Below are 25,268 nucleotides of genomic sequence, written 5' to 3'. Positions count from 1 at the left end.
GAGCGCATCAAAATCGATATTTTTACAACACTAAGAAGGCTCGACACACCATGAAACTTTGCTCGAAGTATCACCTGGGTCTCTACACATGAACTCGAGCATTGAGAACATTGTTTGTGTGCACAGAGTTTACTAAAAAGAAAGTTTTTGAACAACTCAATTTCACTGTTTGAGTTTCCACTCGTGGCCGTCTTGCCAGTCAATAAGTGTCGATCTCCGAATGCGAGGATGGATAGCTCCTAAAGCATATTTCCATATAAATGCACGGCTAATTCGTTGTTTTGTCGCAAGTGAAAAACAATATTAACCTTCTAGTTGTAAAAAGAGCCTCATATAAGCCTAATATTTCGTCCTATGGAGTCCATTCATTCGCATTCGGAGATCGACAAGACGGCTGCGAGCGGAAACCCAAACAGTGTAAGTGAGTTGTTCAAAACCTTTCTTTTTAGTAAACTCTGTGCACACAAACAATGTTCTCAATGCTCAAGTTCATGTGTAGAGACCCAGGCGATACTTCGAGCAAAGTTTCATGGTGTGTCGAGCCTTCTTAGTGTTGTAAAAATATCGATTTTGATGCGCTCAAATTTATGCCCCTAGTACTCCCATTCACCGGCCATTGAAAACAAAACGAAATCACGGTCAATCTCAAAAATGGCTCGTTTGTCGTAATTATGCTTTTAGATATATGTTTGTCTCGTTTACAGTAAAAAAAAAAAAAACAGCCCAGGTTGCATTTTGGCAATAGTTATCCTTTAACCTCTGAAATAGATTTTGGGGAAATTTTCTTACCTTTAATATCATCAAATACTTGGATTGCCCTTAAATTAATTAAAAATGCTACTACAGTTTCTAAACCCATAAAAAGATGGGTATAGAAGAGAATCTCTAAATATCTATTTTTCCCCAAATTGAGTGTTTTGCATTTTAATTATTTTCATTTTAATCATCAAAATGCATGCCAAATTAGGGGTGTGCGATATGACGATTTTTGATCGTGGACGATTAAAATGTCTCCACGATCTGCTTTTGAATAAATATCGTAGTATCGTGCTACAGTGTGCCTCCGTCTTAATATACTGTACATTCACTCACGGGACACTGCACTTATTCATATTCGCGATCACAAAAGTACATTATTTGAATGTGCTTCAAAGTCTTGCCGGTAAAATAACGCCATTTGGTCCGCGCGCTGTTCTGGCATGCGCTTCATGAGCGCGTAAACCTGAAGCACGTGCGCTAAAAGCCTGTCAAACAGCACCTGATTACTAAACTGAGCTATCTTTGGCGTTTAATTTGCTTATACCGTCAAAAACACGCAAGGATTACATATAAACACAGTCGGTTGTCTAAAGTGAAAGTAAACAGTTAAGAGAAAAACGGATGCGCGTCTGTATAGATGCGTGCAGCTCTGCGACAGAGCTAAACATGCTGTCGATCGTCATTAAAGGAACAGTACACCCAAAAATGTTGACACCCAAAAATGTCCTAAATCTCTATTAATTTTTTTTTCTTGTGCTTAACACAAAAGAAGATATTTTGAAGAATGTGGGTAACAGTAGCTGGTCCCCACTGACTTAAAATAAATAAATAAAATATATGGAAGTAACTGGGGACCCAGAAACTGTTTGGTTACCCACATTATTCAAAATAAGTTTTATGTTCAGCATGTTTTATGCTTAAAAAAATGCGAGAGTGAGTAAATGATGACAGAATTGTCATTTTTGGGTGATGATACACTAATAAAACAAAACACAAAGGAAAATCACTCACTGCTCTTGACTGAAGAACTTCAATACAGTTGCTTTAAATGTTGCTTCTATGTATAATTTATGTATATAATGTATATAGTGTTTTATTTTTATATTTGTTAATTAAAGCACTGTTTGTTTTATTTGTATAGTATGTGTATTTGTAACATGTAGCTTATCTTTGTTCTTATTTTTTAAAAACAAAGAAAATAATGAAAAAGATTTTTTGTCTTCGCCCACTTTGGCTTAAATATCTGCCATTCTTTTTATTTTATATTTTGTTACCTTGTAAGGTTTTGGTTTTAAAATAGAAAAATTAATTTGGCTGTACTACTCAGACAACTTGTAAAAAAGTAAAACCAACATGACAAAGAATCGTGATAAAATCGTGAATAGTGATATTTCTTGAAAAAATCGTGATATGATATTTTTACCATATCGCCCACCCCTATGCCAAATTAACAGAATTGTGACCCTGGACCACAAAACCAGTTTTAAGTTGCATGGGTACATTTGTAGCAATAGCCACCAATACATTGTAAGGGAAAAAAATCATAAATTTTTTTTTTATGCCAAAATCATTAGATTATTAAGTAAAAGTCATGCTTAATGAAGATATTTTGTACATTTCCTACCGTAAATATATCAAAACTTATTGCATTGCGAAAAACTTCATTTGCACAACTTTAAAGGTGATTTTTCCTCAATATTTTGACCCTCAGATTCCAGATTTTCAAAAAGTTGTATCTCAGCCAAATATTGTAACAAAAAAAATATTATAACAAACCATACATCAATGGAAAGCTTATTTATTCAGCTTTTGGAAGATGTATAAATCTCACAAAAACTGACCCTTTTGACTGGTTTTGTGGTCCAGGGTCACAATTCATAAAACTGTAATTATTTAATAATTTATTACAATTTAAACAATAATAGGGCCTTATAAATTTGGTTTGGAACCACTACCACATTGAATCAGTGTTAGATTTCTTGCAGAAGCTCTTTTTTTTGTCTTTGCTTTATTTTTGTTATAATTTCTTAAAGTTAAACCAAACTTTTATTTTGGCAGGTGAAGAACTTTGAGTTTGTGTATACAGCAATAGCATTTCTAAAAAAAAAAAATTCAAAGCAGAAATCAAGTTTACATGCTCATGTCCTCACATAGTGAGATGACAGATGCTGAAAAAGCTATGAGCATCATGCGTGTTTGTGTATGTGTAGTAGACAAAACTGCGCTGCCCTTGCTGTACGCAGGATATGCAGAGTTCATGTGACCCGAGACTAGCCTGACAAGCCAGACCCACATAAATGTAGGGTCTGGGCACTCTCCATAGACAGGGCTCAACTGGAGGGGTGGGATAAACGGTTGTCTTTCAAACTCCCTCTCCACGCAATAGGATAGCGCTACAACCAATCAGAGCAACGAAGACGTTGACGTAGTCAGAGCGACGAAGATTTTTAACGAAAACCGGTGCAGTCTGTCAGCCAAATAATGGACATAGATTTGCACCAGACCTTTAAAAGTAAACAAAAACATGCACAGACAAATCCAAATTACACCCTGCGGCTCGTGACGATACATTGATGTCCTAAGACACGAAACAATCGGTTTTTGCAAGAAACTGAACAGTATTTATATCATTTTTTACCTTTGATACACAGCCACGTCCATCTGTCCTGAGCACGAGTTTAGCATTCGACTCGTTATATGTGAACGCGCTCTGGCGTAGTATACGCAAAAGCCGTAAGGGGAAATCGGTGAAAAGTCCCGGATGAGTTTGCGCAAGCAAGCGTAATCTTTTAACTTTAAATGGGTTTGAACAATCAGGATAAGCGCAAGTAATTACCATTTTGAATAGCCGCTATACCCACAATCTCTGTGCACTGTGTAAACAATGAGTGTTGTATACAAGCGACAGATCTCTTCCGGTGTTTGCATATACTACGCCAGAGCGCGTTCACATGTAACGAGCCTGATGCTAAACTCGTGCTCAGGACAGATGGACGTGGCTGTTTATCAAAGGCAGAAAAATAATATAAATACTGTTCAGTTTTTCACGTGTAATTCACGGAACTAGAGAATGTCTGACTGGCCCGGTACATCTTGGATTTTTCGAAATCTTAAGTGAATTGAGAGTAACTAGACTGCCCTTGGAAGCAAATGTAATTTGCTGCCGCTAGGGGCGCGTCTAGATTCTAGGCTAACCCGAGACCACAAAACCAGTCAAAAGGGTTGATTTTTTAAAATTAAGATTTATACCTCATCTGAAAGCTGAATAAATAAGCTTTCCATTGGTGTATGGTTTGTTAGGATAGGGCAATATTTGGCAACTATTTGAAATATTTGGTGCAAAAAAAAAAATCTAAATATTGAGAAAGCCACCTTCAAAGTTGCCTAAATTGAGTTAGCATGGCATTTTACTAATAAAACATTTACTAATATACAATTTACTATTACAAATTGAAAAAGTTTTGATGTACTTCCAGTAGGAAATTTACAAAATATCTTCATGGAACATGATCTTTGGTTTTTTGGCATCGATAATTCGATAATTTTGACCGGTTTAGTGGTCCAGCCGCTTATATTTCGGTAACACTTAATTTTGATAGTCCACTTTAAGCATTGTACCAACAGCAAGCAACTTTGCAACTAAATGTCAACTAGCAGTCATTAGAGTATTAGCAGACTGTCTGCTTAATATCTTCTAACACTTTATTTTGATGGGTCCACAACATACTGACTACACGAAACTTTGCAAGGACATGTCAATTAATCCTACAAACCCTAAACCTAACCTAACAGTCTACGCTGAGAGTTAGTAGACATGTAGTTTGCAAATTAATGAGAATTAGTTGACATATAGTTACTTAAAGTTAGTGGACTATGAAAAAAAAGTGTAACCCAAATTACTTTTTGCACTTTAAAAATGAAATACAATAGGCCACATTACAAATTAAATTCGATTCATTTTACAGCCCTACTTTTGATATATTAACTCAAAATCTGACAAATTCCATGACATTTCACATTATATAGTGAATTTCATTTTAAATACAGGATTATGCAATTCCGTCCACATTTTCTGCATTGTGGAAATCATAGGGCCCTAATATCTATGGTATTTCTGTCACTTCCGGTTGCATTTTGAACCTGAACCTTATTATTCACTTAAAAAACCTCAGTGGAGTATTTTATTTACTCATATACAAGTCTGTGCCAAAAAGAAAAGATGAAAAGCTATAAAAGTTAAAATGCTTACCATTCAAAATCTAACACTGCTAACATCACTAATATCTGATGCACAAAAGCAGCATTACATGATGGCTGTTGTGTACCGATGATAGAAAACAACAGCATATGCGTAGCATCTCCAAAGCCAAAAATGTAATCTTGCTTTAAAATTTTAACACTATTCCTTTGCTACCATGTAAGCACTGGTACTTTCATTCAGAAATGTGAATATCTCCAAACCGTGACTGTTAATCTTTAAAAAACAAATGAGCTTGTGTGCATTTTTGTTGTGTGACTACTACAAAACAGCAGGTATAGCGTGAATATATAACCCTAAAGTGCCCTTGCACCATACATCAGAAAATCCCATTACACCCAAAGGAATCTGCAAATTGAATCGAACGTATTTATATGAACAACAGGAGGTTTCTTTAATACACCTTAACTTTTGCCTAATGCCCTCACTAATACCTCTTTATTTGAATGTAGTCACTTAAGGCAAAGCCTTTATGGGAAAAATCTATTAAATATGCCATCAAAGAGTACCGGTGGTTTAGCCTCAAAAAGGATTACATTCCAGACCCCTCTCTCTCTCTCTCTCTCTCTCTCGCTTTGGTGCATGACAGAGACAGAGAGGGGAAAGAAGCGGAAAATAATATATATATATATATATATATATATATATATATAAAACAGGGGGTTGAGAAAGAAAGATTTTTAGATTAGGCCTAATGCTGAATAAATATGGAGAGATTTGCGGAGGAAAGTCAGTCACGCTCAGTACCTCGTAAACACTCTCCATTTCTCCTTCCGCTGGTCCACCGGGCCACTAAGCTGGTCAGCAGCGGCAACCCAATTACTATTGATCACCGCACTTCAGGAAAACGAGAGAGAGGAAGAGAGCGAGGGGAAGGAGGAGATAGACAGATAGACAGCAAATTCCATTCAAAAGTGAGCGTCACTTTGCCCTACTCACTCTGGAGGGCAAGCGCACAGTGAATACTCTGAAGGGTGCAGGGCATTACTGTGTGCTCATTTGGTACACCCTACACGAAGACGTTCGGCTCTGTGACATTACTTTAAATTGAATGTTACCTTGACTGCAGCAAAATTCTTGTACTGCTATTAGAGATCTCCAACAATGAATACTCCGTCATCATTATTTCAAACCTGCATGTCTTTGTTTCTTCTGTGGAATACAAAAGAAGATATTCTGAACTATGCTTCTACTGTTTTTGTCCACAGAATGAAAGTCAGTGGGGTCCATTGTCCACGTTTTTCTAAATATCTTCTGTTCAATAGAGGAAATGTGTACAGGTTTGGAGCAATGTGAGGGAATATATTTTTTTTCTATGGTTAAATATCCTTTTAAGATTTAGCTTTTGTGTAAAAAGTAGTTATGTCAATCGATTAAAATAAAAATAAAAAATTAATTCCAATTTTAACACTATTAATCCAACTTAACATAAAAGTTTTTAAATATACTTCTATATATTGCAATAATTTCACATTCTATCTTCAAATTAATGTAGAAAAACACAAAAGACAGTATATTTTTCAGATTTATATTGCAATAATTTCACATTCAATGTTCAAATTAATAAAATTTGTTAATGAATGAATGAATTAATTAATTAAAAAACTTAACAAATATTAAAAATATACTGTCTTTAAGTTTTTTTATGACTGAAGGTACCACTGAGACAATATTACTGATATCTCTATGAAATTGTTCTTTTTTTTCTAATATTAAACCATTCACTATTACAACGCCTTTTTTGTGCCACGATTGTGCCAAAAAAAACTAAGATTACGAGATTAAAGTATTATTTTGAGAATACATTCGACTTACTACAAGAATATAGTCAAAGTGTTTAGAGAATAAAGTCGAAATGTTTAGAGAATAAAGTTGAATAATGTTGAAGTGGCATGTGAATTCGTCATCTTTCCAATTACAATGACACATAAATTTAATTTAATTAAGCTATACAATTTTTTTCCTTGCCTTCTGATGTTCCTTCATTTTTAGATCTTGCTATTAATTAAAATGTATAATGTTTATTTCATGATAAAAGATTATTGTAGTATTTCAACCTTATTCTTGTAGTGTTTTGACTCTATTCTTGTAATATTTTGACTTTACGCTCATAATGTTGACTTTATTCTCAAAACATGACTATCATCTCATAATCTTACATATTTTAAAATTTGTTTTAATGTGACGCTAAAATGCTGCCTTAGACTATAGCTATTTAACATTACTTCTAATTTCTTCTAAACAACAACTTCTAATTTAAGTGAACTTAAAACAATCTAAACATAAACTTATTTACCAGTGCCCTTCAGCAATTAGGAAACAGACAGAAACTGAATAAAGCTATCAAACACCAAATTCTAAACTAAATAAAGATTAATCCTTAAAGCTACATAAGTTATTGATCTGCTCTTTTTTCTTTCGTTCTTTGATTAACATACATCATAGCAGCTGTGTTTTTAGATTAGCAGCTGAACGTAACATGGATATGACAGGCATGCTAGTAGTTTACTGTTGTTCTACTAGGGGTGTAAATCAGAGCCTTCAAGACGATTCGATACGATACCGATTTCTTAAGCCAACGATTCGATTATTTTTGATACTTTAGAATTCCCTGTGATACGATGCGATTCGATCCAATTCAATACTAGGTATTTTTACATGATATCTATTAAGTTTCAAATAAATCAATAAAAATAGTAAATAATTTGCCTTTTATTGAGAATACAGAAACAGTATTCTATTCACATTAGGGCTGGGCCGATAAACGATATCATATCGAATCGCGATAAAATTTATGTTAATAACGATGATAAGCTCTAGACATTTTTTGCTCGATATGGATTAATCTAAGAGCCAATCACCCAGCAGAAATATGCGACAACAGCCAATCAGCGTGCAGCGTGCACGTCAAAGTACAAAGTTCATTTCCTACCGCACTTTGCGAAGCAAACTTAACAACAGGACGACAACAACAACAACAACAAAAAAGCAGCAACGTAAGTGAATCTAACCTCGAGTTATTATCCAAAGATGTTGAAATTGTCGACAAAAAAGGTAGCACGAATTCCGTTATATAAGTGGTTTGGCTATCTGAAAAGTGACTCTCAGCTCAGCTGAGAGTTTGGCGCGATTGTTAAAACTGAAACCGAATGCAAAACACGCACGTGCATTCAAAAGCAATTTTAATCCCCCTTTGTTTAGAGAGTGACTCCCCAATGAACGCAAATTAGGCTACATGACATATCTAGGCTGTTATTAGTATGTAGGGCAGGCTATAATAGGTTGTGTATGTCTATAGCTCTGTATCATGCTTGAAATATTCGGTCTCTATTTGCACTTTGAATATTTAGTAGAGTAGCCTACTTTGATTATGGCTGAATTGTCTGCACTTAATACGATTAAGAAAGAACTGTGTTGTAATTTTTTGTTATTTATACTGTAGATTGTTTCAAAATGCAGTGGTTGCCTCTAATTTAAATAGCTCAACCTATAATAGAGAAAATAAACAATTGTGTTAATAATATTAAATAAATAAATAAATGTGTTACAAATTATGTTTTTACAATAATTTTATGTTTACATTATGTACATTTTCTCTCATTTACCATACTCTGTCACAACTTTTATTTTTTAATTTATTTTAGTAGGTTGCTTTAATTTTTAAGGCCAAATCTGTAATCTGTTTTAGTTTTAATAAACTATACTTTAAAATGTAATTTAATGAACCCTTTAATCTTTGTGGCTTTAGTCATTGTTGGGATACTATTTTAAAGCTGGCAACATCAACAGCTTATATCGAAATATATCTCGTTATTGTTCAATATGGGGAAAAAATTATCGAGATTACATTTTTGCCATATCGCCCAGCCCTAATTCACATAATGTGTATGTTACACTATAGCAGTTGTGCTCAATGCACTGCAAATAGAACAGCAAATAGAACAGTTACTGCATCTACAAAGTGCAATCAGATAAATTGTAATAAGAACAAAATAAAAATGCTTATAGTGCAGGTCTACTATGGCCAATTAGCCTATTCACTGTTTAAAAAAAGTTTCTTTTATATAAAATTGGTTACATTTTGAAAATAAAGTTGCATCTTATTAAGAGGTAATGGTCACACATCCTCTGCAGTAGATGAACTGCAAATAGAACACTACTTCACAAAATCAGTTAAGTGCAATAATAACAAAAAGTAAGTAGGAGTGTGTAACATTTCACTTTTATTGCCAGCTCGCTCTGGCGGTTCCATCGCTCTTGAAAGTCAGACAACAATGTGAGGTGTGTGAACATGAACAACATAGATAGACTGTGAAACTTAAGTAACGCGTGTGAAGCAGTGTGAAGTAGAAGACAATAGTGAGGTTAGCGCCACCCGCAGCTTAGGAGTAGGTAGTACGCTTACGTCGGAGAAATAGACAGTAAAAGAAAGGTCGGAACGGACGCTAAAAATAGACAGGTCAACAAACAGGTGGCAAAATAAACACATTAATCGATACTCTTGCGGACGAATCGATGCATTGAATCGTCGGCTGCATAATCGATGCATCGATACGAATCGATTAATATTTACACCCCTATGTTCTACTAAAGTTGTTAACACCGTTAAACTGAAAAGAATAATTGCCTGAATTAACACACTAATTTTGACAGCACTAGTGAAAAGTCAAAACATTGATTTACTTAAAGGAGAAGTCCGGTGTGATATTGACCTAAAGTGTAATGAATCTTGATACCGAGTGTGAACTTACCTTTCATAGCTCATCTCGGCTTGTCCCCTGCACTCCGAAATCTGGCGCTAGTAAGCCGATGCTTAGTCTCAGCCTCAGACGTCACGTCCACGGAACGTTGGCTAAACGTCTGATGCATATGGTACGCTTAACTGGAAACACTTCAGGAATGTCAAAGTCGTCATCTGATTAGTTGAATTTGACCGGATTTCCGGAAGACGCGAGTGTCGCGTTTATTTTCGGTCCGCCGGGAAACAAAGCGCAGACTAATTTACTCTGCATTTTGCTAAAATGTGCTTATGCAGATGCCATTGTTGTTATACACATATGCGACGTTCGCGAACAAATTACTGACTTACTGCTTGTTCTCCCTCTTCTTCGTTATCTTTCAATGCTGGTTATTTCAGTGACTGACTTGTTGCACGCCAGTCTGTTGTTGTGGGGGCATTTCCACGCACAGAAACGTGACGCTGAACAAAACGAACTGTGATTGGTTGTTTGATATGTCGATCAAACGGTCTTATGGGCAGGACTTGGCCAATGGAAGCTGCCATGAGTTCCAGACCTTCAGCCGCCAGTCTGAAGGTCTGGCCAAGCGAGACTAGCCGATGCTAACAACAGGTTGTCGTTGAGGGTGCCTCGGGCATCGACTAGCCATGTAAATAAATCACTCTTTTACACCATTTACGAGGCACAAAGTAGCTCCACACTTCATTGGTAGACTTCCAAGGGCCCTGACATTTAAAATGAGACATTGAGAACTTTGACAAAGCACTGGTAGTTTATTTACAAGAAGATTTATACAGACAGTACCTTCAGGAAATTTACCAGTCTCCACCATCTTGAATTTAGTCACGATAAGTCGAGTGACGAGCACGAAGGAAATAAACTACTACTTCATAAAACTCAGTAGCTTCATCGTCCGACTTCCTTGCAATTGCCAACTGTCTGCGCTAACTCCAGTCCAAAAGTAACGCGAGTACTCACGTGACTTATCAGGTTGTAGTTTCCTTCCTGCCCGTCACTCAACTTATCGTGACTAAATTCAAGATGGCGGCGAACGGTAAATTTCCTGAAGCTACTGTCTGTATAAATCTTCTCGTAAATAAATTGAGATTGCTAGTTTAGGTGTAGTACAGATGGTACGATATTTTAAAAAGTCACGGAGCATTAACGTTACGGCGCCACTCAACAGACAGTTCAAGTCAGCTGTGGTGACGCCTACAAAACCAACGTCACATAAAATTTACCATATGTACGTTCATCTGTTCCGGGGAAAAAAACAAACACTTTTTTAGCACCACTCAGTGGACATTTCACATCGAATATGTCACAAAACATTCATGCCGCTATGCATTTCGAATCTTGTCGAAAAGGTTCCCACAGGTATGCTTTCATCACAAAATCAGGTTGCTATTTTAAGTTCTGTCCATTTCACAAAAAAGATAAACTAAGGCAGTTACAAACTCAATATCACACACAAGATTGTTCCATATTTTATGGAATATAGCCATGGTATTATGAAAGACTCCAGTTTTCACTCAAATGAAACGATTAAATGACAACAATCCAATGATCCAATCAATTCCCAGTGGACAAAATCAAGTCAAATCTGAGAAGCTGTTTCATTCAGATATGCGTCACAATAGGGAAGGAAAAACAGTTGTAATTTTGTTTCATGATAACCTGACAACTGTTCCAATTGACCAATCAATAAAATTATCAGGGGCTGTTAAAATATAAATGGACTGTTAAAAAAACTGATTTAAAAATACATACATAAAAACGCTATCATTGCAGCTATAAGCATAAATGGATCTGCAGAGCTTATTTTCTTTTTCCACCTTCCTCAATAATGTCACGTCCCACTCAGTCATAAAAATGGCTAAATAATAAAATAAATTAATAAATAAATATATTCAGGCCTATACAGAAATGTTTTCACACTCTAATTCTTTTTTCCCCATTCAGAGTTCCTGCTGTTGCAGCTATTATTTACTCTAAGAAATGTTTAGGTTTCATCTTATATGATATTATAATACAAACCCCTGCTTATGTGATAATGAGGATGATAGCTAGGAAAAACATTATTGGCTTTTAGTGGAAAGATAAACTGAAAATATGTCTGGCGTATGCAGCAATCTAAGTGACAGTAAATGGGAGAAAAGGTGGAATGATATGACAAAAATGGCTTCCCGGCTGTCGCCCCATAAACATATCAGCCTCATTCTACCAATGAAGCCAAAATCTACACAGCCAGGTTCTCCGCTCCAGCATCAGCTATCACAGCTCACAGCTAAACCAACTGTATACTTGGGCCGTAGATAGCAAAAGAAACTCAAAGCTTTACATCTCCATGTCATTATAAGTTACGACTAGAAATTTTCAAGCTTAAAATCCCAGCGGAAAGCAGATTTCATTATTTCTGCATGTTGGAGGATTATTTGATACGTTTTTGTATTATAGTATGAAATAGAGGAGAGGAGGCTTCCAAAGCCTTCTGTGAATAACAATAAAACATCTTAAAATCATTCACAATATGAAACAAATCTAGTATGGCTATATGCTACAGCAAGCCTTTTTGAGGTTCAATACACAATCTCAACTATAAAGTAAGTAGTATAGCAAGTACCCTAATTTCAGTGACCAAAAATCTTAAGAATAACCAAAGATAGACCCTGAAGTAAAGCATATTTTAAAATCTATATACTGGTTTGACCACTGGCTAAAGTACAGACACATCTGGATGAGACGAGGATGCTTTGGAAAAAGCACAAGGTCTCAGATTTAACGTTTTCTAAATTAAAAAGTAAAAGGGATGAACAAAGTAAATGAACAAACATTAAAAAGTAAGATTAACCATGTAAACTATGATCATGTGGAGCCATTCATGGATTAACTTGGATTAAATATATAATACAGTATAGTAAATACAATGAAAGAACTATGGTAAATATGGTTTTTTTAAGGGAGCATTATTAAATGACCAATATCATATAACAAAAATAAATATATACAGAGATAAATGATATATATATCTCAAAAATTAGGCAAGTATTAATAAACAACCAATAGCATAATTTTTTTAATATAATTTTAAGGGTGCACTAATAGATGACTAACACCATATAAATAAAAAAAATTACAATTATTAACAATGGTAAAATTAAGCCATTCATAGATTTACCTGAATATTCTACATTCTACCTACAAATACTAACTTAATAGTTACAATGCAAGAACTGTGGTAAACATGGTCTTTTAAGGGAGGGTTAATAAATGACTGTTTTGTATCTTTCTCTTATTCCTTCTTATTCCCCTCAGAAATTGTATGAGAGAAGCAAAAGTAGTTATGAAGTTGTTTTGGTGTCACAAGTTCGGTTTAACAGTTGGCGCAACAAAAAGGAAAACTCTTGCTGCACACTGACACACTTTCACTCTCTGCCTCACACACACAAAATTGAGAGCAGCTCCCTCAATATGCAAAAGAGACCCTAATAATAGTGAGGTGGCGTTTTCCGGAAGGTCCCTAAGGGAGTTAAGAAGGCTTGAGAGATTAGTAACAGTGAGACACAGACCGACCGGCATAAAATTATATACACACAAACACCTCACCACTCAAGTGAAGCGATCAGCACAGCCACAAGCAAAGACAAATAAATGAGATAAACAAATCAGGCAACATGTCTATAAAGATAAAATATAAATACCACAAACATGACTTTCCAATGACACTTTTTCATAGAACTTAGTTTCAAAACTTGTTTAAGAATTTTTGGAGTAGATATTTAAAAACTGCATCTAACCAATATCAGTCATCACTAATGCATTTGGAAAGCACTACATAATACTGTAAAAAATAAAAAAAAGGATTATTGTAGATGGCCATCTATTATTTTGCATATCATTAGCACATATGATGAATGTGGTGGTTATTTAATTTTACTTTTGGGTCACAGTTTATTAGGTCCCACTTTTTTTAGGTGGCCTTAAAAAAATAAAAATAAAAATAAAATAAGTACAATGTACTTATTGTATTGCAAAACACTTTTGCTGCTATTCAGGTGGGATACGGGTAAGATTAGGGACAGGTTTGGTTGTATGAGTAGGTTTATGGGTGGGTTAAGGTGTAAAGGATGGGTCAACACTGTAATTATAAATGTAATTACAGAAATTAATTACAGATGTAATAACAAGCAGGTATTTAAAAATTTAAAAACATGTACACAAAAAGTGCACTGTACTAAATGATTCATTTAAATGAAAGTACATAGTAGTTAAGGCTTAATGTTTCTTTTTTACAACATATTTACAGAAATAAGAACTTAGTAAGCTTATTAAAAGGTTTAGTATTAGTTAGGATCATTCACAGTTATTATTATAGTAAATATATGTAACTAGGACACATTAAAATAAGTTTTCTCTATGCTTACACCTTAATATTTCACATAAAATCAGATTTCTCATTGAAATAGGTTGATAGTGGTTAAATAAATGCAGTATTATTGAGATTGCATGCTTTATAACTGTTGCTGTATAGTTATGCTGTATGCATGTTTTTGTATAGAGGCCACAAGATTCAAAACACAGGCAGAATTTCCCCGCTTCATTTTGCACCACTCTAATGAAATAATATTAATAATCTATAACCTAATAGTCTACAGTCTAATAAATACCCCAAACAGTTAGGGTAATCATCATATTGGCTCAGTTTTAATAAATGCCCCTTACCCAAACACCCCACCCAAAGAGACAAAGTGATTTAAAAGTTACAGTTGTGCTGAAAGGGAGAGGAAAAAAAATTAATCAGGTCTCACCGGGGTGCCTCCGTCCTCTGTCGCTGAGGCAATAATTTGATTTTATATTAAATGACTGCTTAATTATAATGAATTTGATTGGTAATTGCAATTACCTTTCCCCCCTCACTGAAGTTTCCCCCCGTACAGAGACACAACTTGTGAGGGCCGGTACCACAGAATGATAATCAAGCCAGAAAATGATAATATCCACAGGCCAGGAATTCTACCCTTAATATTTTGAGAAAGGATATCTTTCATATTCATTCTATACTACCTACATAACTCATTCCAGCATTATTGTCATCATATAAATAGTATGCTACAGTGCCATAGCAATGAAAGTCGGACACACAAAGTCAAACAAGAATTTGTGTGTTCTCAATTCCTCTTCTCAAGAAAAACAAAATACGCGTTTTCTGTTTTCCGAGCACCATCTTGTCATCGCATTTAAATAATTCTGTGAAAAACAAATATATTCGGTGTGTGGAATTAACAGAAGATAGTGGGTGGGGGGACTTTTTCCACTACGCTTTGTCTGAAAACAGCCCACACAAATATTCTATATTGAAAAAACGTTCGCATCAAACCAAATGAGCACCTGCGAAAACAAACACAGATGTTGGACTTGAGGTTTTCCGGGACAACGCTGCATCTTTGTGTGGTGAAGATAATCACAGAGGAACAGACGCAATATTCAGATTTAACCCACTCTGGGAGAACAGTCTCCTAAGTATTACAAAATATATTAATAAATATATTCTGATAACTTCATTAAAGCCTTTAGAGTCACTGGTGAATAGCTCATATATAAACGTATTATCACAATGGAAAATACATGTGTATAAAATAAAAAAATACAAATTAAAATAAGTGTATTGGAGTAGTGTGGGGAAAAAGTAAAGTAAAGTTAAAAATAAAACGTTGAATCTAATCACAGAGGTTACCATAGTCAAAATGCTTATTCATTTATACATTTAAACCTTGCAGAAATTGGAGTGAATAACTGCGGTCAGACAGCGCTGTCGGTTTAAACGCACAGACCTGCCGCTCTGCACCATTGACAGAAACTATGACAATGGACCAGGGCTGGATACTTCAGCCTTGCCTTCTCTAATCAAACCTGGTGTGTGACCATTTAGTATGAAATTGGGATGGGAGCTTGCCAGCTAACCCCTTCTCGAAAATACACCCCACACCCCGTAACGTGATTAAGGATACCTGCTGTCCCATGCAGAGCCCACCCAAAACGCCAGACGTCCAACCAGGAACACACGCAGACCTTTCAAACAGGATTACACTGCCCACACTCATAGCGTAGTTCACCGGCCATTCGTGAAGAAAGGGCTGATGGAAATGCTCTTTTCACAGAGAAGCCGGATGTCGACCCGATGAAAAATTACAATCTCTTGGAAAAGTTTGATGAGATTCGTGCGATTTAAGGCGAAAGCTCAGCGAGTACTTTTTTTTGATCAAAAGGACTATCCTGACAAAAATAATTCAAATAAGATATGAAACATTTGCAGTAGCGGAAATACATGGCAACTTTTTTTTTTTTTTTTCACGAATTAAAAATAAATGTGAATGTGAAAAAATTAAGAATTACAGTTCAGAATGATCAAAACTGATCAAATCTGACCATAGGGATGCATGGTCAGATTTGATCATGATGCTATAGATTATTAAAAAAAAGGCATTAAAAGTAGTTTATGTACTAATAGTGAATTAAGGCATACATACAGTACGACAGATGAATAACAATTTCTTTTAAAATCTGCTATAGACAAAAACATATACTCTCTAAATAGATAAAAGGTCTTAAAATAAAAAAGGGAACTCTGGGAGCTGGTTAGACTGCCTTTGAAAACAGCAGACTGCAATTAGAGTCACTAATCTATGGATTGTAATCATACTTCGGAAATTATACAACAGAGTTTGTGTGTGCTCAGAAAAAGAATTAGATAAACATGCATAATTAGGTAAAATAACAATGATAATGTATTTTGTACAAATATGAACACTGAAATAATATATAATAATTAGCATTTAAACTGAAAGGCTTGACGACGTAGGGTACAACATGAAAAAAAGTAATATTCTGAATAGGCCGAAGCAATACAATATCAATATTAATACAAATAAAGTTTAAACATCTCTGATGAAGAGACTGTAAAATCATAGCGCCCCAGACACAAGTCCATCACCATAAAGTACATAAACTTATGGCGGTGCATAAATTCAAAAATTTGTTCAAACATCAAAAACAAATAAGATCCACACACAGGACCAAAATGCTCGTATGAATTTATTATCCAGAGGTCACAAATATAGTGCAGACGCGCAAAAGGCTAAAACCTTGATGAAAGATTATTTATTCTACTGAAACTGAATGCAAGATTTCTGATTTGTGGGCTAAAACACAATTGTTAGCATTAAATTCTAAAAAAAAAAAAAAAGTTTAAAATGCACACACATATGCAAGTACATGCAGTTTTTACATTAATATCACATAAAAAGGAATTCCAAATACAATGTTTTCCAATAAAATCAAGTTTTTTTCTATTCTAATCTTCACTCAGCTTGTAGGAATCGCTTTTGCTCTCTCAAAGTGAATATTATAAAAATGTGGCTGTGCAAAAGTGTGCAAAAGGTTTTCAGGCTTAACCTTTTACCAAAATCTCAGTTGATGAATGTTATGATCAAAACACTTCACCGCATTTGGATATTTATCATAAATCCCAATTAAGACTACTTCATTATATTATATTTTTATACATAATCATTTACAATAAAAAACACTTCATATTTGTACTATAAAACACAACCAATAAACGTCTTATCTCAAATTATATATATATATATATATATATATATATATATATATAACACAGCCTCACGCTGTGATTTTATAGCGAATCTATGTGTCTGTGTGAGAACATGGCGTCTGTTCAAACACACCGTGTGGAGAAATGGGTGTGGTGTTTCAGCTGAAGTGGCACTGCTGTGCCCAGATAAGAGTTGATGCCTATCCCTGCCACACACACACACACACATACAGACACACAATCACAATAACACACACACCAGCACCACTTGTCTTACACACACAAACTTACACCCCAAAAAGCCCTCCAATCTCACACACACAGACCTACAGACACATATCACCTCACACAGCTGCCACGCCTCACACACACAACTGCTAGAATCATGCAGCACTATGCAGTCTTCATAAATCCTGCAGATAAAACACCTTCACTCTCTAGCACTCAGCAACACAAGTTACACAACACACCGTCTCATTTCTCCGGCCCGACCGTCGGCGTCTCAAGCTAAAGCATTGTGACCCATCCATAATGATGCACTTTTACTCTACTATTGACTGCATATTCAAATACAAACCACTTTCATATTCATATATGCCTTACCTTTAAGCTCAACACAGTTCAATGTGAAAAAGGTACATAAAACATAAATATGGAGGAATTTATGCAAGGGATCACAAACTATAAGGTTTAGGCTAAAACCTTGATGAAAGATTATTTATTCGACTGAAACTGAATGCAAGATTTCTGATTTGTGGGCTAAAACACAATTGTTAGCATTAAATTCTAAAAAAAAAAAATGTTAAAAATGCACACACATATGCAAGTACATGCAGTTTTAACATTAATATCACATAAAAAGGAATTCCAAATATAATGTTTTCCAATAAAATCAAGTTTTTTTTCTATTATAATCTTCACTCAGCTTGTAGGAATCGCTTTTGCTCTCTCAAAGTGAATATTATAAAAACGTGGCTGTAAAAAAAATACATGGTCTACGTACATTGCCGTGTGAGTGTTGTATTTTTTTTTTTAAAGAAACCATTATTTTACATTCTTGTATTTATTTTCCATATTTAAATGTATTATTATATATTTAAATATTTTCCATTGTTACAAAAGATTTTCTGTTCTTTGCACCAAATATTAGTCTAATATTAGTGCAATAGATTTTAACATTGATAACAATTAGTTTCTTAAGCACCGAATCAGCATATTAGAATATGTAGTATTGCCAGTAATGGCTGCTGAAAATTTAGCTTTGTCACCAGAGGAATAAATGACATTTTATACACATTTTCTAAATTATATTTAAACTTAAAACAGTTCATTACAATTGTAATAATATTTCACAATATTACTGTGTTTACTGTATTTTTCTTCAAATAAACCCTGCCTTTGTTGCCAAATGGCTGCCAAAACAATTCAGTTTCACTGAAAAAGATAAACAATCTTTATATAAACCTTGCTTCTGGTGCATATATAAACATTAACATGTAGATTATAACAAAAGTGCATAGGAAGGAAATAGAAGGTGATTGACAGCTGTCAGTTATCGCTGAAGGTCTGGGTGTGGCCTCATTAAACAGAGCGAGAGGGAAATACAAGGAAAAGAGGGAGACGGAGAGCGAACGAGGCGATGACGGCAAGAGAAAACTACAACCAATAGGATACAGAGTGAGTGACAAGGCCACGTTCACTACTGCGAAAAAGGCAGTCGAGTCACAATGGACAGAGAAAGAGAGCTAAAAACAACGATTCACAACTGCGACCAACTCTAAGGAAGCTGTAATGCCAGATCTTTGAAACGAAAAAGAGAGAGATGGATAGCTAATGTCTTACCTTTGCATATGCCCTGCAGTATATCAAACACACTCAGAGACACTTCTCTTTCAAACACCCATGCATTCATCTTAAACTAATGCCCATCTGCTGCCATTGCTGTAGTCCAGCCTAATGACAAAGTTTTGTGTTCACAGGGCGAAAAACCAGACAGAAGCGAAAAGGGGAGGGAAAAAACACTGGAAAAAAAAGATAAAAAGGGCGAAAGGGAAATTAAAAAGGCACAAAGGGGGAAGAAAAAAGAAAGTGTGACCACTGAGGAAGGCTCAACAACTCTAATTCAAGTTTAGAGCCCCCCTTTGCTCAGTTTTCCCCTCCTTTTTTTTTTGGAGGCTCTCGTTTTTTCTTGTCTGTTCTGTTTGAGTGGGGTCCCTCTATCCCTCCATCCTAAAGTCAGATAGATTCAGAGACACAACCTGTGTGAGTGTGTGTGTGTGTGTGTGTGTGTGTGTGTGTGTGTGTGTGTGCTGGACTGTAAGGACAAATAGGATATTTGGGAAGGGTTTTAGGGATGTTTTTGTCTTACTGTGCCATTTTTATGCTTTTCCACCCACCCGCCCACCTGTCTGTCTGTCAGTCAAAGTATTATAGATGGATGATCTGAAATGTTATTTAAACCTCGCTTTAGTTGATATTAAATACAAAAACATTATCATTCTCTTGGTTTTTACATCCTTTAAAAATCTACCATTCTTCAAATCAACTTCTGTCGACCAGTGCATGTGTGTGTTTCTGTAGCCATATAGAAACAGCAACACTAACAACTGTTTTTAGTGTGTATGTGTAGCAATCCGACTGTATGTTGTTCGGCTGACACATCACATACTTCGGACTTAGCAACTGAAGAGAATTGGATTTGTGCAAGAGTGTGTGAGTGCGAGTCTGTGTGCTCAAATGAAATTAGTCACCGCTGTCTAAAGCTTTTTACTAGTGTTTCACAAACACAATCATGCTAAACACAAATTCCCTCATCCCCTATGGAGAGTGCATATAGCCATGACAGGACAGGACATGTTAACAGATCAAAATGTGTTTATTTCCTCTATACATACAAAACTGTATGTACTTTAGTAGTAGTTTTTGATTAAAACAACAATACTTACTCAAAATTAACTGAAAAATATTTGAATTTTGAGCCTTTTGAATTTATTTAAATATTTTAATATTTTAGGTGAGATTTTGAAAATGACACAAAGGGGAACTAACATTTCTATAGAGCTACAAAACGATTAGTCGCGATTATTCGAATCAAAATAAGTTTATGTTCATATACAATATGTGTGTGTACTGTGTATATTTATTATGTATATTTAAATATACACATACATGTATTTATTATGAAAAAATATATGTAAAATATTTATATATAATATGAATTATATAGTGTTTACATACAAATACATCCAATACATACAAATACTTTTGAAAATATATACATGTGTGTGTATCTATATATACATAATAAATATGCACAGCGTACACACACACACACACACACACATATATAGTATGTAAAAAAAAAAAACTTTTATTTTGACTAATCGCTTTGCAGCTCAACATTTCTATTAACTCTCAAAGTTAGTAAAATGCAATGCCAATAATCTTAAATTAGTCCAGTATCTGCTGATTTACATTTATGTGTTTGACAGATTATTTTTATCCAAAGCAACTAACATTGCATTCACATGCATTTTATCATCTGGATTCCCTTGATGTTGCTAGCGCCACTCTCTACTGTTTGAGCTACAGGATCGTTGCCGAAACTTATATTCTGAAATATGTTATATGCTACCATTCAAAGGTTTGGGGTTAAAAAAAAAAAGGAATTAATATTAGTACTCAGCAAAGATGCATTAAATTGATGAAAAGTGGCAATAAAAGACATTTATGATGTTGTAATGTTACAAAAGACTTTTAAGTAAATTTTGTTCTTTTGAACATGCATAAAAAATCTGGAAAAAAAAATTTATTCAAGGTTTCTACAAAAGCATTTGGCAGCACAACCGTTTTCAGCATTGATAATAAAAAGAAATGTTTCTTGAGCACCAAATCAGCATATTAGAATGATTTCTGAAGGATCATGTGACACTGAAGACTGGAGTAATGGCTGCTAAAAATTCAGCTTTGCCACCACAAAAATTATTTTTGATCATTTAATATATATTAAAAAGAAATTGTTAATTTAAATTGTAGTAATATTTCACATATTACAATTTTTGAGTAAATTTGATTGAATAAATCAGCCTTGGTGAGCATAAGAGAATTCTTTAAAATCAAAAATCTTATAGACTTAAATCTGTACTTGATAAATATATGTGACCCTAGACCGCAAAACCAGTCATAAGGGTCAATTTCTTAATGAATAAATAATTTAATGAATAAATAAACTTTCAATTGATGTATGTTTTGTTATTTAAAAAAAACATTTTAAAAAATTGGAATCTGAGGGTGCAAAAAATCAAAATACTGAGAAAATCACCTTTAAAGTTGTCCAAATGAAGTTCTAGCCATGCATATTACTAATCTAAACTATTTACGGTAAGAAATTTACAAAATATCTTCATGGAACATGATCTTTACTTAATATCCTAATGATTTTTGGCATAAAAGAAAAAAAATAATGTTTTTTTGTCTATTGCTACAAATATGCTACTTAAGACTGGTTTTGTGGTCCAGGGTCACATATCATGATAAAATATATTATGATTAAGCTCATCAATTATATTTGTGGGGCCTGGGACAAAATTATCAGGAAGGACGCACTCTGACAACAGTCAAAAACAAACAACACACAAACAAAATGCTTGGGTTTTTCCTCAAGTTCATTCAACACACGATATTTTTACTAAAAAACCCTCACCTACTCTCCCACCTCACCCAAGCACCTTTTTTTGTCAAGCTCTACCACAGTTAACCCGGCAACGGAAACCTCTGGCTTTAAGACGTGTAAGTGCACAGGCAGACGGCAACCTCTCCAGCCACTTCCTCCCAGCTCCCCTCCCTTGTGTGACCCACATGTTCTGGAGTGCGGGGTCAAGCCCCAGAGATCAGAGACACAGAGGAGAAAAAGAGAGACAGAGAGCTGCCCCTTTCCTCCCTCCACCCCCTGTTTATCCCTCTGTACCCCTCCCCTCTCTCACTCACTCTCTTCCTCTCTCTCTCATCCTCCACTGAATCTCTCTCTGGGTAACAAAAGCAGGCCAGGGCAGGAAAAGGCCCCCTCTGCACATGAGTGTGAGAGGCATGACCGACAGAGCAGAAATACCAGCCCACAGACTCCTCCACAGCCACCATTCAAATAAGCAAGAGAGAGCAAGAGAAGGATGGATGGATGGAGGGAAAGAGGCAGAAGAGACACAATGAAATGCTCTGTATTTGAAGGGGAGAGCTAGATAAAAAGAAAGAGAGAAGGAGAAGGAGTAGAAAATGAATAATAGGAACAGGAAGGAGTCTCCGAATGGAAATGAGGACAACACATTCAGGGAGGATTGAGGAAAAAAAAAAGAGAAGAGAGGAAAGAAAGAAAGAAACTGAGAGAAGGAGAAAGAGAGAGAGAGGTTTGCTGCTTTGCTGAGCTTTGCAGGTTAACCTAATGTGTAGATCTGGAGAGATTTGCAAAGACATTTTTTATTCATCTATGATTAAAGTCTCTCTCTCCCTCGCTCGTGCTCTCTGACAGGAGGTTTGTGATGTTTTGTTTGTTTTTTTTCCTCTACATACACAGGAATATTCCCTCATTGCTTTTCCTGCATGTTCTCACACGCATGCAAATTAACTTTACTCACGTAAAGTCGGATACATGCGCTCACGCACACACCTAGTTTCAATCGGCACAGTAACTTTACAACAAATACATGAGGATGAGACATCAGATTCAGTGATTAGGATGCACATACAGCAAAGGGCTTTTGGGGACAAATGCTAATTTGTGCTTACATTAACATAAATGGAAACCACAGGTGCTCTTGCCTGCAAACCCTTTAGGCGGACCATCCAAACACTGGCTAACAAACTGACATCTTTAAGAAAAAACATTTTCTTGCAGGTAAACATATATCAGTTTTTTGTGCACAATTCACAATTCAAATGTTTTATAAGCACTGGCAAGGAAAGAAATAAAAATGTAAAAGAAAGATAATAACTAAAAATGAATAAATGCAAATAAAACAAATACAAATAAGTAGGGGTGTAACCATTCACTCAACTCACGATGCAATACCATTTTCTCATAATTTTTAACAACTTGACATTTAAGGCAAATTATAAACGAAAAGGTATCCTTTTATTATTGCTAAACTAAAATAAAAGTAAAAAAAAATCAAATAAATAAGTAAATAACACAAATAAGAAATTTCTTCATATTAACAAACTAAAATTAGAGGCAATGATTGTATTGTCACCCAAACAATTTTCAACAAACAATCCAAACAAAGATGCTATATACATGCAGTTTTAATCTAAATTAGATTGTATCATTTTGAAATTTAAAACAAAAACAGAATGGTCTGACTTTAGTTTTGTGAAACAATACTACATAAAATATCTGCACTAAACAAAAACAGGAGATGGGCTGAATGAAAATGCAAATTCACTCTCTGCCACCAAGTGGCGCTTATAGAACAATGGCAATACAGGGTTTCCTTAGTTACACTAGTGCGTTTCCATTTTAAAAACATTTCATTTTAAAACATTTTATAACTTCAGTTATGCGGTTATACGTTTTCACTACTCAAGAAAATGAAGACTTTTGAAAATGCTGCAGTTTTAGTTTGAAAACTCAGGGGTTGCGTTTCAGTGTAAATGGACTAAAACTGAGACTTTCTGGCTGCCCTCCGTGTAAACAATACCATCATGCTCAACTGTTGTGTCGCATTTCAGAGGTTCATTTAAGAAATGTAACCGTTAAATTGCAAAGTAAATAAAAAATTACAGTATTTTTTTATACCCCCAGGAAACAGACAATTTTATTATGGCTACTTCTCTTAAGTTAAAACATCCTTGATGTATGCAGCCAGAAAGGTAATGTGACATGCGTTTTCGGTTGTATAGTGACGGAGATTGTTTCTGAAAAAACCAGTGTAGACGAGAATCGTTTTCATTTTAAAAGGATGTTATAAAATGAAAACGCACTAGGATGCTATATACATGTAGTTTTTAAATCAAAATTACTTTGTATAATTTTTAAACAAAAACAGAATCGTCTGACTGTTGTTTTGTGAAACTATACTACATTAAACATCTGCACTAAACAAAAACAGAAGATGGGCTGAATGAAAATGCAAATTCACTCTCTGCCACCAGGTGGTGCATTTAGAACAGCGGCAATACAGCATTTCCTTAAACAATTTCTGTAAACAAACTAGCGCTGCTTTTATAAACACTACTAACCACTAGTAACCAAACAGTTTTAATTAACAATACCAAAAACCACTGAAAATCGTATCAAAATATTTTATGTTCAACAAAAGAAATAAAGCCAAACAGGTATTAAACGATATGAGAATAAGTAAATAATGACAGAACTATCCCTTTAAAGATGCACTCATCATGTTTACATTATGTTTATACTATGGGAACCTGTTTTCACCTAAAACTGTTTATTTAAAGGCAAAATATGTGATTTTTAGATTAAAAAAATAAAAAAAACTGTTATATATTTTGCTGACTTGTGTACTTACATTACTCTCAAATGTTTCCAAGAATGTTTAAATCCAGAGAAATAAGAATTTAAGTATTGCAAATAAAATGACATTATGAGAAATCAAGTGTAAAAAGTTTAATAAACTTGTTACTAACAAAACTGAATGTGGACCATTTTAAAGGGATACCCATAAATGAAAAGTCTGTCATTAATTTCTCACCCTCATGTTGTTCCAAATCTGTAAGACCTTCGTTTATCTTCAGAACACAAAATCTGAAATCTGAGTGCTTTTTGACTCTGCATAAACCGCAACGCAGCCGACACATTCAAAGACCAGAAAGGTAGTAAGGACATCATTAAAATAATCCATCTGCCTTCAGTGGTTTAATTGTAATTTTATGAAGCTATGAGAATACA

General features: G+C 34.8%; 1 protein-coding gene across 1 annotated transcript in view; it reads right to left on the bottom strand.

The window, feature by feature from the left end:
* The window catches only part of zcchc7 (zinc finger, CCHC domain containing 7), an 81,793-nt gene that overhangs the window by 42,180 nt on the left and 14,345 nt on the right, over positions 1 to 25,268 (bottom strand). The gene's annotated exons all lie outside the window — the stretch shown is intronic.

The sequence above is a fragment of the Garra rufa genome, chromosome 6, assembly GCF_049309525.1.
Source record: "Garra rufa chromosome 6, GarRuf1.0, whole genome shotgun sequence".
Taxonomy (NCBI): domain Eukaryota; kingdom Metazoa; phylum Chordata; class Actinopteri; order Cypriniformes; family Cyprinidae; genus Garra; species Garra rufa.
The sequence above is the reverse complement of the archived record's forward strand: the minus strand, read 5'-3'. Positions and strand labels throughout refer to the sequence as shown.